The sequence below is a fragment of the Elephas maximus genome, chromosome 24 (assembly GCF_024166365.1).
Source record: "Elephas maximus indicus isolate mEleMax1 chromosome 24, mEleMax1 primary haplotype, whole genome shotgun sequence".
In the NCBI taxonomy this organism is placed as follows: domain Eukaryota; kingdom Metazoa; phylum Chordata; class Mammalia; order Proboscidea; family Elephantidae; genus Elephas; species Elephas maximus.
The window spans coordinates 29,736,360-29,751,504 of record NC_064842.1 but is presented as its reverse complement, the minus strand read 5'-3'; the positions used below and the strand labels follow the sequence as shown (position 1 = coordinate 29,751,504).

Genomic DNA, 15,145 nt, shown 5'->3' with positions numbered 1-15,145 from the left:
CAGTGACTCTGTGTATTCCTTCCATCTTCTTTTGATGCTTTCTGTGTCGTTCAATATTTTGCCCATAGAATCCTTCACTATGGCAACTCGATGCTTGAATTTTTTTTCAGTACTTTCCGCTTGAGAAATGCTGAGTGTGTTCCTCCCTTTTGGTTTTCTAACTCTATGTCTTTGCATGTTTCATTATAATATTTTCCTTTGTCTTCTTGAGCTACCTTTTAAAAACATTTGTTCAGCTCTTTTACTTCATTATTTTTTCCTTTTGCTTTAGCTACTTGCTGTTTAAGAGCAACTTTCAGAATCTCTTCTGACATCCATTTTGGCCTTTTCCTTTCTTTTCTGTCTTTTTAATGACCTTTTGCTTTCTTCGTGTATGATGTCCTTGACTCTTCTGGTCTTTGGCCATTAGTGTCCAAAGTGTCAAGTCTGTTCTTGAGATGGTCTCAAAATTTAGGTGGGATGTACTTGAGGTCTTATTTTGGCTCTAGTGGACTTGTTTTAATTTTCTTCAGCTTCAGCTTGAACTTGAGTGTGAGCAATTGATGGTCCATTCTTCAGTCGACCCCTGGCCTTATTCTCACTGACGATGTTGAGCTTCTCCATTGCCTCTTTCTGCAGATGTAGTCGATCTGATTTCTTCGTACTATATCTGGTGAGGTAGAGCAAGGTACTCCACACATTTCTAGGTCTTTCCATTTAAAATGATTGTCTTTCTGAGTCTATTTTTTGTCCCTTGGGAAAATGCGGGCCATTTACAAGGATAAATGTTTAAACCTCTTGGGAGATAGTATAGCCTAGTAGTTCATAAGCGAACTGATTTCAAATCCCATCTGTGTTGTTTGCAAGCTGTGTGTCTTTGGGGAAAGTTGCTTAAATTTCTTAAGCCTCAGTTTCTTCACGGGGTGTGGTCAAGAGATAATTAAATTTAACACTTTAACACTGTGCCTGGCTGATACTAAGCCCCCAGTGAACGGGTGATATTATAACCACTATGCTACCAGGTTTCCAATATAGTTATTATACATTCCTTAAATTATAATGTTCCTAATATACGAGGAATATGTGTACGTGTCGTGCTTAGGAGAAAGGAAGGATTCACTTGATAAGACTTAGAGCTGCTATAGTTAAACTTTCTTTCCTTAGAAAGGTACAGATTACTTGATATTTCTTACATATCCTGTGAATTTTCCTTTCAGCTTTCCATCAGTTGAAAAGGCATTTGGTGACAATGAGCAGTTTTAGAGGTCTGTCTGTGAGCTGGGCTAAAGTAAAGATAAATGGGACAGTGAGATTTTGTTTGTGCGTTAAGGAACCCATCCCCTGCCACTGCTCTGCTGATGTAATGCTCTTTCTGACATACCATCTCTTCACAATTCCCTCCATTCTTTTTTTCCCCCGGTTTATTCTCCTTTCAAGTAACATTATATTTAAAAGTAGTTCAACTGTTCAGAAACAAAAAATGTGAAACTGTTCTTAAAGGATGAACAAAAATATTAATCGTATAATGTATAATAATTTCACATCTGTATACTGGTACATAGTAGCACAACCACTGTAAAATCTCAGCTTTCTTTGGGAAAATAGCCATTCTGGAGAGCTGAGTTTTCTGAAAGGCAATTGAGAGCTTGCCTTTCAAAGCTAAGCGGGAAGGGAGGGAGAATGGAGAGAGAAGAAGAGAAGAGAAGAGAGAGAAGAAAGGAAAGAAGGAAGAAAAAAAGAAGAGACATTTTAGGTGGAAAACATTCTAATTCAAACTCTCCTGCTTTCTTAAAGGAGCCTGGAGAGCTTTGTTTAACTTGTTTATTGTTTCAATTTTGGTCTTCGAGTCATTGTAATGAGAACTGATTAGAATACTATTGTGTAATAAAATTATGTGCTTAAGCAATTGAGATAGATGGGATATTTGCCTGCATGTTAAGTGGGCTTACATTACCGTGCTTTTAAAAATTCTTTTGTCTGCTCTTTATACGTTTTTGCTTATCCCTTCATTGAGCGGTCAGTAGTTACTTCTTTTTAGTGTCTATTTCTACTGGAAACTCTGGTGGCGTAGTGGTTAAGTGCTACGGCTGCTAATCAAAAGGTTGGCGGTTCAAATCCTCCAGGAGCTCCTTGGAAACTCTATGGGGGCACTTCTGCTCTGTCTTGTAGGGTCGCTGTGAATTGGAATAGACTCGATGGCAATGAGTGGTGGTGGTGGTCTACAGGAAGCTGTCTTCCCACTTCTAAGTTCCTATTTCTAAACTACTAGGGACTTGGTAGTGGACAATCACACTGGTTAGGACTATGTGTACAATACACAAAAGTACTTTCTCAGGGAGGGCCTGACAGCTATTTCTCCTATGAGAAAAGTATAGGTGTATGAAAAACATTTCTGAAGCTTTGTTTTTAATTTTTTTGAATTCTTTGTTTCTGAGCTATTTTCTGGGTATGACATTATGCAAGGGATCAGTTCTATGTAAATAAAAAATACATAATGTATTATCAACTTATTTCCACCCTGGTCAGTTGTAGGATTGATTATCAGTTATTCAAACACTTTTATTCAGATAATATATTCCTTTAGTGCCCTCAGGTTTTGAAAATATTAATAGTCCTGTGAATCGAACTGGCATGAGAAAAAAATATTTCAAGTTTCCTTCAGTGATTTTTATGTTCATAAAAATGTTCTCAGCTTACCAAGTCCAGTATGTGATCAAGGAGAAATAATATCCTTGGGACTCTTTCTCAGGTGCTATCTCCCTATTGATAACTGATTTTCTGTGACTGGCCATTTCTGTTTAGGATCCTATTGGTCAAAAATATTATCTTGGCAATTGCCAGTCATTCAGAATTTCCTGGCAGAACCCGTGATGGTATTAAAAGTCAGTGTGTTGGAAGCAGTTAGTCAGCAAATACCTTCCGGTTCAACTCTGTGATGTTTCTGATTTATACCCACTCATCCTGTTCACTCTGGTGCTCTAAGTCCCAGGGAGCTACAGGACCCAGGGCAGATTGCAGCTGGGCTGGCCTTCCAGAAAGATCCACACACTGGTCCCTGAACTCTCAGACCCCTCCGCTATCCCACACTGTTTATATTAGCTATCACCAACTGAACCATCATGTGATCCATTTTGCAGTCAGCAAGTTTATCTTGCGTTAAAGTTTTACCAATAGAAGTGAAGTAGTGTTTACTCCAGTTCTGCTGCTAGTCATGTGCAAACAGCACCTGTGAACATTTTCAACACACATATTGGACTTCCTCCTTCATATTTCTTGTTGCAATGAATGTTGGGAGGGCAGCCAGCAACTGTCAAAACTTGGGCAAATGTCAAACTCTTCACCAGAAATGATTCACAGTCACTGTTGTCAAGGTGTATGGGTGGTCTCTGCTGTTGTTGGAGGACTTCCATTGATTTCCACTCGTGCTAACATAAACCCAAAATCAATATTGTAGCCCCTCTACTGTACAAGTAGAAACTCTGAATGCTGTAACAGATATCTCCTCATGATAATAAGAATATTCTGTTTAGAATTTTTTTTAAGTTGTTAGAATTTAAAAGGGTTTTATAAAATGAATTTCAATGTACTTTCCAACTTCTTTATTTAATATTTATATATAATTTACAATGTGTTGAACAACTATTCTAAGTGCGTTAAAACATTGATTGAAGCTTCATAACAATTTGGAGGATAACTACTATTAACCCATTTTACACATGTAAAATGAGGCAGAGAGAAATTAAGTGATTTTTTTCCAAGTCATATTGCTCATAAATGGCAGAGCCGGGGAGTCGAACCCATCCCCAGACCAGGGCAAGCATTTAAATACTGCACTATGCTCCATTTCATGTGTTGGTAATACTGCTTTAATTTTTTTTCAGATAAACTGAGGCAAATTTGACTTTTTAAAATCAACTAAATGGTCATTTGCCACTCGTCTGTCAGTTTCTCTTAGTGTGGTAGCTTTTGTGTTGCTGTGATACTGGAAGCTTTGCCACCAATATTTCAAATACCAGCAGGGTCACCCTTGGCAGACAGGTTTCAGTGGAACTTCCAGACTAAGACAGACTAGGAAGAAGGACCTGGCAGTCTACTCCTGAAAGTGTTGGCTGGTAAAAACCTTATGAATAGCAGTGGAACATTGTCTGATGTAGTGCCAGAAGATGAGCCACTCAGGTTGGAAGACACTCAAAATATGACTGGGGAAGGGCCGCTTCCTCAAGGTAGAGTTGACCTTAATGACATGGATGGAGTCAAGCTTTCAGGACCTATGTTTACTGATGTGGCATGACTCAAAATGAGAAGAAAGACCTGTAAACATCCATTAATAATCAGAACATGGAATGTATGAAGTATAAATCTAGGAAAATTGGAAGTCATCAAAAATGAAATGGAACACATAAACATTGATATCCTAGGCATTAGTGAGCTGAAGTGTATTGGTGTTGGTCATTTTGAATCAGTCAGTCATATGGTCTACTATGCCAGGAATGACAGCTTGAAGAGGAATGGCGTCACATTCATTGTCAAAAAGAACACGTCAAGATCTATCCTGAAGTACAAAGTTGTCAGTGATAGGATAATACTCATACGTCTATAAGGAGGACCAGTTAATATGATTATTATTCAGATTTACACACTAACCACTAAGGCCAAAGATGAAGAAATTGAAGATTTTTACCAACTTTTGCAGTCTGAAATTTATCAAACATGCAATTAAGATGCGTTGATAATTACTGACAATTAGAATGCAAAAGTTAGAAACAAAGATGAAGGATTAGTAGTTAAAAAATATGGCCTTGGAGGTAGAAGTGATGCTGGAGATTGCATGACAGAATTTTGCAAGACCAACGACTTCTTCATTGCAAATACCTTTTTTCACCAACATAATCGGTGACTGTACACTTGGACCTCTTCAGCTGGAATACATAGGAATCAAATTGACTACTTCTGTGAAAAGAGAAGATGGAAAAGCTCAATATCAACAGTCAGGACAAGGCCAGGGGCTGACTGCGGAACAGAACACCAGTTGCTCATATGCAAGTTGAAGTTGAAGAAAATTAGAACAAATCCACCAGAACCAAAGGACAACCTTGAGTATATCCTACCTGAATTTAGAGACTATCTGAAGAATAGTTTTGACGCATTGAACACTAATGATCGAAGGCCAGGTGGGTTGTGAATGACAACAAGGACATCATATATGAAGAAAGCCAGAGGTCATTCAAAAGACAGGAAAGAAAGAAAAGACCAAAATGGGTGTCAGAAGAGACTCTGAGAGTTGCTCTTGAACATAGAGTAGCTAAAGTGAAAGGAGAAAATAATGAAGTAAAAGAGCTGAACAGAAGATTTCAAAGGGTGGCTCAAGAAGACAAAGAAAAGTATTATAATGACATGTGCAAAGACCTGGAGTTAGAAAACCAAAAGGGAAGAACACATTCCACATTTCTCAAGCTGAAATAACTGAAGAAAAAATTCAAGTCTTGAGTTGCAATATTGAAGGATTCTATGGGAAAACATTAAATGGCATAGAAAGTATCAAAAGAAGATGGAAGGAATACACAGAGTCACTGTACCAAAAATAACTGGTGGATGTTCAACCATTTCAGGAGGTAGCAAAAGATCAAGAATCGATGATATTGAATTAAAAAGTCCAAGCTGCACTGAAGGCATTGGCGAAAAACAGCCTCCAGGAATTGACATAATACTAATAGAGATGAAGAGATGCAAACAGATGCAGCACTGGAGGCGTTCACTCATTATGCCAAGAAATTTGGAAGACAGCTACCTGGCCAACTGACTGGAAGAGGTTCATATTTGTACCCATTCCAAAGAAAGGTGATCCAACAGAATGCAGAAATTGTAAAACAATATCATTAATATAACACACAAGTAAAATTTTGCTGATGATCATTCAAAATCGGTTGCAGCTGTACATCCCCAGGGAACTGACAGAATTTCAAGCCAGATTCAGAAGAGGATGTGGAACAAGGGCTATCATTACTGATGTCAGATGGATCATGGCTGAAAGCAGAGAACACCAGAAAGTTGTTTACCTGTGTTTTATTGACTATGCAAATGCATCTGACTGTGTGGATCGTAACACATTGTAGATAACATTTCAAAGAATGGGAATTTCGGAACACTTAATTGTGCTTATGGGGAACTGTACTTAGACCAAGAGACAGTCCTTCGAACAGAACAAGAGGATACTTCATGGTTTAAAGTCAAGAAGGTGTGCATCAGGGTTGTATCCTTTCACCACGCTTGTTGAATCTGTATGTTGAGCAAATAATCTGAGATTATCAGGATTCGAGAAAGACTCATTAAAAACATGCAATATGCAGATGACACAACCTTGCTTGCTGAATGTGAAGAGGACTTGAGGCACTTACTGATGAAGATCAAAGCCTTCAGAATGGATTACAGCTCAACATGAAGAAAACAAAAATCCTCACCACTGGACCAATAAGTAACATCATGATAAATGGAGAAAAGATTGAAGTTGTCTAGGATTTCATTTTACTTAGACCCACAATCAACACCCATGGAAGCAGCAGGCAAGAAATCAAAAGACGTGTTGCATCGGGCAAATCTGCTGCGAAAGATCTCTTTGAAGTGTTAAAAAACAAAGATGTCACTTTAAGGACTAAGGTGTCCCTTACACAAGCCATGGTGTTTTCAATTGCCTTATATGAATGTGAAAGCTGGACAATGAATAAGGAAGACAGAAGAAGAATTGATGCCTTTGAATTTTGGCATTGGCAAAGAATATTGACTATACCATGGACTGCCAAAAAAATGAACAAGTCTGTCTTGGAAGAAGTACAGCCAGAATGCTCATTAGAAGCAAGAATGGTGACTTCGTCTCACATACTTTGGACATGTAATTAGGAGGGACCAGTCCCTGGAGAAGTGCATCATGCTTGGTAAAGCAGAGGGTCAGTGAAAAAGAAGAAGACCCTCAACGAGATGGATTGACACAGTGGCTGTAACAATGGGCTCAAGCACAACAATGATTGTGAGGATGGTACAGGACTGGACAGTGTTTCATTCTGTTGTACATAGGGTTGCTATGAGTTGGAACCGAATCGACAGCACCTAACAAAAACAACAAAGTGGTCATAATATGCTAGTGATGATATAAAATGTCAAAATGGTGAGCTCCATTTTTTTTTAAGAAGAAGCAATACTCAAAATGGACTTTCAGTTGGATGTCAAATTTAGGACAGCTCTTATTTTTTATGGATGATTGATTTGAGAACTATCTCCAATTTGAAGAGGGTAGGATGACATTGAGACATAGTGCTGAAACCATTATTTTCCCTGAGTTTATTCACTTTTTCACTGTTCTTAAAGGAAATGTGAGGAAGTATTCCTCTATTTATCTATTTCTCAGTGGACCACAGGTTGAGGAATGAAGTGGTCATCTTGCTAGTTAACCGTGTTTTGACAGGTTTATAAAAATACTTCATTTTTACTCTCATCATAAATTGTGCCTTTCAAGTCAACTGTAAAAAGTGTGAAATGGAAAGAGCTTTGTGGCAGGAAATGCAAGGTAAGCCATCTTTTATCACTAGAAATAAATCCCCAGGTACAATGAAAAATCAGAGATATGTGAAAATACAGTGAGAGCTGGAGCTCAACTTGCTTTTCTGGGTTTCACAAGTTTTCTGCCTTTGACAAGGTGCAATCTTACCACTATTGTATCACTTGTTTTAATGGAAAATATTTGCGTGTTCCTTCTCTGACAGGTTTCCTCCTTATACAGGTTCTGACTTTTGCAGGTTTGTTATCATGTTTGTTCTTGCTGTCTATTGCTGCATAACAAATCACACCAAAACTTGGTGGTTTGAAACAGCAAGGATTTTATTATCTCTATGGTTTTGGAGCTTAGGAATGTGGAAAGGGCTCAGCTGGGCGGTTCTGGTTTGGTATTGCTTATGCAGTTGCAGTCACACAGGAACTGAAGCTAAAGAAGCTGGGGGCAGATCCAGCATCCTCTGTCTTTGTGTAACAAGACCTCACTGCATGATCTTTCTGCATATGTTAGTTTGGGCTCCTCACAGAATGGTGGTATCTGAGCAGTCAGACTTTTAACAAGGTGGCTGAAGATCTCCAATAACAAATACTCTAGCAATAAAACAGTAGTATCACCTTCGAAAGCCTAAACTCAGAAGTCACTTGTCATCTTTGCCATAATGTACTGGCCAAAACAATCACAAAAGTCTGCTCACTTTCAAGGGGACATGACATAGACTTCACCTACCAATAGAAGGAGTGTCAAAGAATTTGCAGGTATATTTTAAAACAGTTACAGTGATACACTCACTTGTAATGTAGAGCAAATGTACACATGCGAGGGAGTCTCTAAAACAATTCAAGGGTGCAGAAAAAATATTCGCGCTTATAGTTCTGTGTTTTAATTCACTCTTTCTACTCTATTTTTGTTCATATTTTATTACATATATACATATTCTACCTGTAAATAAATATGTTGGGGAATGTGCTCAACATTTTTTGCTAATAAGGTGCACAATCAAAAAAACATTGTCAGATAGTATTAAACAGCTAGATTTGACCCTTGCTTTCTCTTCCCTGACCTAAACCCTGGTGGTTTAGTGGTTAAGAGTTTGGCTGCTAACCAAAAGGTCAGCAGTTTGTATCCAGCAGGTGCTCCTTGGAAACCCTGTGGGGCAGTTCTATCCTGTCCTATAGGGTAGCTATGAGTCAGAATCAACTCGACAGCAGTGGGTCTGGCTTTTTGGATTTAATAATAAATCAGAGATCCTTTATATCAGGATCTACCAATCAACTTTAACTTTTTTTTAAAACACTGATTCATAGAGTTCTATTGTCTAAACAGTCTCAGTTGATGGGCATTTAGGTGGCTGTTTTGTTATTACAAACAATGCTGCAATGTACACCCTTGTCCTTCTATATGTCTTGGCCTAATTTTGCCAATATATTTATAGATTAAATTCAGCAGTGGAATTTCTGGATCAAACGTTATGTACATTTAAAATTATTATTGATACTACTAAATTGCTCCCTGAGAGTCTATTGATATTGGCAAAATACCCACTAATTGACAGTGCCCGAAACAACATTTGTGAATGCCTGTTTCTCCACATCTCTTCACAGGAGCTGATTAGTATTAAACTTTATGGTCTTTGCCAATTAGGTGAAAAATAGTATGCTGTTGTCACTTGGATATGCTTCGTCAATTTTGAGTGAATTTGAACATCTCTTTATGTTTGTAGGACATTTATATTACATTTTTCATCAAGTACCCACTTATATTCTTTGCCCAAGTTTTTATTGGGTTATTCAGCTTTTTCTTTATTGATTTGTACTAGCTCTTTGTAATTTAAAGACATTAACCCTGTGTTTCTCGTATATGTTGCAGGTATTTCCCCCTTTCTATGCTAGAACGGACTTTACCATACCAAGATTATCAATAAACACACTCATATTTTGAAATCTTCTCGTGGTTCCAAATTTTACCTTTAAATTTTTGACCCACATGTAATTGTTGAGACTAAGGAGTAAGGTAAGAATCAGCTTAAGCTTTATTTATTTTTCCAAATGGCTAGCCAATGGTTCCAACATCATTGGTTGAATGATCTGTCTTTGCACCACTTTAAGGCAGCTCTGACCACCTTTACCTGAATGCCTCATGCCGGCCACTTGGGGTGTGATGACGACAGAGGCCTGGAGTTAGACAAGACACTACCGTTTAGCTCTGGGAAAGGAAAGAAAATTAAGAACAGGGCACATTATAAAACTTTTCACTCTGAGCAGTCACAGACCCCCATCTGCCATGGGACTGAGCTGAGCTGCTCCTGCCCTCTCTGTAATCACTCCCTTTGTGTTCATTTGGCAGTTCTTGCCCACTGATGGGACGACACGACACAGCCTATCTTTTCTGGATCAGCGCACTAGGCACGGCCGCTCGGCGTTTTGAGAGTGTTCAGGAAAAGCTGCCATTGAACAAAATGGAATTAAAAAAAATCACCTGTTTCGCGAAGTTGTGTAGGGCTTTACATGACCATGGTCCTGGACTTTAAGAAGGCACAAGGCATTTTGGATTATGGCATTAATCCATTCTGTAATTGGGAGGAGCGGGTGGGACTTTGGTAAGATTTTCACTCCTGTTGTCTATTGATATAATAAAAGCTAGAATTGTGGTAAAGATATCTTTACATCCATTTTTTTCAATTGCCTAATTTTTTTTTTTTTAATCTAGGCAGATTGGGACAAGTTCTGTTGGTGCTGGAATTCAGACCTCAGCTACACAGGCATTGCCACAGGAGTCAGAACTTGACATTTGCACCCATGACTACAAAGGCTGTCAATCATGGGTTCTCCTTGGTGTCCCAGGATCACAGCCAGCTGCCTAGGGTGCCCCACGAAGTATGTGGGACACTTCCTCACACCTGGAAAATGCCCTGGGCCAGCTCCAGCTCCTGATTCCCATTTCAGTCCTCATCATGGCACTACTAGCAGAAGCTTGACCTGGGCTCCTCTAAACCTTTATGGCAACTTGGAGGTCTGGGGTAAGGGGAGCAGGAGTACCACAGCCTCACTGTCCCATGGCTCAACACCTACTCAAAAAAAAAAAAAAAAAATTTGCCCTCTAGTCGACTCCAGCTTATGGCGGCCTCATATGCATCACAGTAAGACGACTGTGCTCCATTGGGTTTTCAGTGGCTGATTTTTCAGAAGTAGATTGCCATGTCTTTCTACCAAGGTGTCTCTGGGTGAACTCAAATCTCCAACCTTTAGGTTAGAGGTCGGGTGCATTAACTGCACCACCCAGGGTTTCCCAGCCTCCGCTCAAACCAAAAAAACAAACCCATTGCTATCAAGTCGATTCTGATTCATAGTGACCCTATAGGACAGAGTAGAATTGCCTCATAGGGTTCCAAGGAGCAGCTGGTGGATTTGAACTGCTGACCTTTTGGTTAACAGCTGTAGCTCTTAACCACTGTGCTACCAGGGCTCCTTAATTCCTTCAGGGGACACTGTTTGCTGAGACTGGGCCCACTGAGACCTCGTCAGCACTCTAGGCTGGTCTAAACCAAAAAATCAAACAGTTGTTGTCTAGTCAATTCTGACTCATGGCAACCCTATGTGTATCAGAATAGAACTGTACTCCATAGGGGTTTCTTTTCTTAATTTTTTTTAAATAACTTATTTTATTTTTATTGTTGTTGTTAAGAATATATGCAGCAGAACATACACCAGTTCAACAGTTTCTACATGCACAATTCAGTGACATTGATTGTATTCTTCAAGTTGTGCATCTATTCTCATTCTTCTTTTCCAAATTGTTACTCCCCCATTAGCATAAACTCACTGCCCCTAAGTTTCCTGTCATTCGAGTTGCTGTTGTCAGTTTGATCCCATATAGGCAGATCTTCAAAAAGCACAATGCTCAGACAGACATTCTTTACTAATTAAACTATTATTTGGTTTTAAGAAGACGTCAGGGGATATTTTTGGTTTAAGGTTTGAAGATTATTTCAGGGGAATAGTTTCAGGGGTTCAGCCAGTCTCCATGGCTCCAGAAAGTTTGGCGTCCATGAGCATTTAAAATTTTGTTTGTTCTGCATTTTCCGCCTTTTGATCAGGATTCTTCTTCAGAATCTTTGATCAAAATGTTCAGTAATGATAGCTGGGCACCGTCCAGCTCTTCAGGTCTCACGGTAAAGGGGGCAGTTGTTCACGGAGGCAATTAGCCACATATTCCATTTCCTCCTCCTAGTCTTAACTCTTATCTTCTTCCTCTATTGCTCCAGGTGAATAGAGATGAACTGTTGTGCCTTGGATGGCTGCTTGCAAGCTTTTAAGACCCCAGGAACTATGCAAAGAACTAGGAGGTAGAACGGAAGCATTAAACACATTATTAGGGATGTCCCATGAAACTATGACCCTAAACCTACAGACCAAGGAACCAAAACCCTTGAGGTGTTTGGTTGTACCTGAGCAGCCTCAGCAGCTAGCTACTCTTTTGTTATCGTTCTTGTGAACATTCCACGGGGTTTTCAATGGCTGAATTTTCAGAAGTAGATCACCTGGCCTTTCATTCAAGGTACCTCTGGGTGGATTTGAACTGCTGACCTTTCGGTTAGTAGCCAAGTGCCTAACCATTTGTGCCACCCAGGGACTTCTTGTGGGCTGGTAAACCAAAAAAACCAAACCCACTGTCAACGAGTTGATTCTGACTCATAGAGACCTAAGGACCCAGATTTCTATCCAAGTCTGAAGAAAAACCTTCCAAACTCAGGCAGCCCCTTTTCCAGCATGCTTTATAGCTGCTGCAGGTGGAGAAGATACTCACCCTCCTAGCAGGGCCCCAGGAGAGAGGGGAAGAGGTCCTGCTGGCAGATAAAAACCTCACCCAAGTGGGGCTGCCGAGATGGCCTCCAGGCCTCAGCTTCACAGACAAGAAACAGAAGCACAGCCACCTCAATTTAGAAACAATTTAAGAGCTCATGCTAATTAGAGGGGTCTGCAGGCACTAGACCTGACCAGATTTAGATCCAGTAGTTAACAAAAATCAGATGGCTGAGAATATGGAGCTCATGTAAATAAAAATATGGCCCCACAGTGTGCAATTGAGCAGGTACAGTGATTTTTTTTCTAAGCTGCGGACATTTCCTGTCACCAGATACATTGTTTCAGACAGGGGAAAGTGTGGGTGGGGCTGCTGACTTTTTTATTCACTGAAAATCACTGCAGTTTGCTGAAAAAGGTTGAATGACTCCTACATTTTTGTAAAAAAAAAAAGGCAGTTCTGAAATGAACGGCTTCGCTTCATCCAATCCCTTAAGAATTAATACTAGCAAGACCATCCAGCCCCCCACTGCCAATTTTTCCTAAGGAATTTGGCCTCCTGTCTCTCTACAAAGGCAGAATTTTTTCTTGTAATTAGGGGAGTCCTCTGTTTCTTTATAAATACCTGGCGACTCAGTGCTCAGCTGCTAACCAAAAAGTTGGCAGTTTGAATCCACCAGCTGCTCCTTGGAAATGCTATGGGGCAGTTCTGCTCTGTCCTATGGGGTCACTATGAGTTGAAATCCACATGACAGCAACAGGTTTTTGGTTTTTTTTAATGACACCAAACCACTTATGTCCATGGTGTCATCCCAGGGAAATCATCTTTAACAGCATCTGCCGTCACTCCCGAGGGTGCTAAATGCACCCTCATGAAAGGACCCACACTGAAGCCATGCTATACAGCTCCCTGTAAAGCTGATCCCTACCATCCATCTGTCATTTTGTCATACTCTGGTGGCTTGCATGTTGGTGTGATACTGGAAGCTATGCCACTGCTGTTTCAAACAACAGCAGGGTCACGTATGGTAGACAGGTTTCAGTGGAGCTTCTACACTAAGACAGACTAGGAAGAAAGGCCTGGTGATCTACATCCAAAAATCAGCCAATGAAAACCTATAGATTACAATAGAAAATTGTCTGACATAGTGCTCGAAGATGAGCCCCCTAGGTTGGAAGCCACTACTTAAGAGCCACAACAATGGACTCAAATATACCAATGATCATGAAGATGGTACAGGACAGGGCAACATTTCCTTCTGTTGTGCTTTGGGTTGCCATGCATCAGAGATGACTGGACGGCAACTAACAACAACAACCACAAAGCTGATCCACACGACAAAGGAGGAGGTCATTCATAGGGCAGGTAACAACAGGTCTGCAGTGCTCGGGCACCCAGTCCTATGTCCCTGCTGAGAGTTATGAAAGGTGCTCTTGTTGAGGACACAACTGTCCTTATAGGAGAGGACAGAACCTACTTTGCAAGAACAGCACTGTGATGGTTTGGCTCTTGCATGTTCCTACGTCTGCCTCCCCGGCAGTTGGGTCCTCCAGGCCTGCCTGTCTGCTCCCTTGTCCATTAGCGCCAAAGCCGGCGCCTGTGGGAAAGCGGCCTCAGTGTAGCAATGAGCCACCGGTCCCTACGGTGCAATGGTAAATTTCTCAATCCAGCTTTGTTTAGTTTTGGGGGAAACATTTTTTGGTCCTGAAAAAATCACTGTGGTTTCTCTACTACTCCTACCCTCTGTAATCGCTGCTTGCAAGAAAGTTCACCATTTTCCCATAAAACCTAAAAAATAAGGATGCTGAGCAAATGTTCTTTGTTTCTTTTCTTACATTTCTCTCAATTCCCCTGCACCAGCCCCGGCTCAGGGCAGGCCTGCCTACTTCTGTCCCTGTACCCACTCATTCGTCCTCCACACCCAGCACCAGCTCCGGCTCCAGCTTTGGCTCCAGCCAGCACTCCCCTGCCCGCTTCTCCTGGGCAGGCTTCTGCTTTCAAAACCCAGCTCAACCCTCACTTCCTGTCATACTCTCCAAGGGCTGGAAGCGAGGCAGTGGGGGCTCAGTTGTAGAATTCCCACCTCGTATGCAGGAGACCCAGGTTCAATTCCCTACTGTGTAGGGTTGCTACCATGAGTTGGGGCCCAAGTAGAGGACAGCTAATACCAACAGAGTTGGAGTAGCCTGGGTTCCTTCTGCCCATGCAGGGCAGAGACCCCCAAACTCTGCCGGAAATGCGAGCTCACTCCTCTGCAGCTACCCCCAATTTTCCTACAATTACTCCTCAGGCTCCCCTTTTCCCCGTGGGCACTTGGTAACTCCTCAGTTCATCCATCAACCAGCAGCTACTGAGCTCTGACTTGGGTCAATCACATCATGCAACATTGCTTTGCACTTGCCCCTTTGTAAGTCATTTCATGTGTGTGGGCACATGTGCCCCTCTCCTCCACCAGATTTCTTTAGGGCATTCATGTGTCTCCTGGTTATATCTTATTAGCAGTCTTCTCCCCAAAGCGCCTTAACCACATGTTGTGACTGTCAGGTCTGGACCTCCCACCCCCTCTAAGAGGGTGGTGTCAGGGAGTGAGTCGCACATTAGTCAAGGCTCCTGGGTTCTTCTAAATTGTTCTGCATGTGACTCATCGAGAGTGTGGACAAGCCACTTCCCTTTCTCACCCGTAACTTCTCCAGCCTTCACAATACTCTCTGTACATCTCGGAAGGCTGTAGCTAGAATGACTCTGATGCCCTCTATACAAAGGATGACTCTATCGTTCGTTGTCCAACTGTCACTTTCAAGAACAAAAGGAGGTGTTATTAAT

General features: G+C 41.0%; 1 pseudogene; it reads right to left on the bottom strand.

Annotated features, from left to right (window-relative positions):
- LOC126066689 (putative PDZ domain-containing protein PDZK1P1) overlaps positions 1–15,145 on the bottom strand; it is a 61,472-nt pseudogene that overhangs the window by 20,423 nt on the left and 25,904 nt on the right.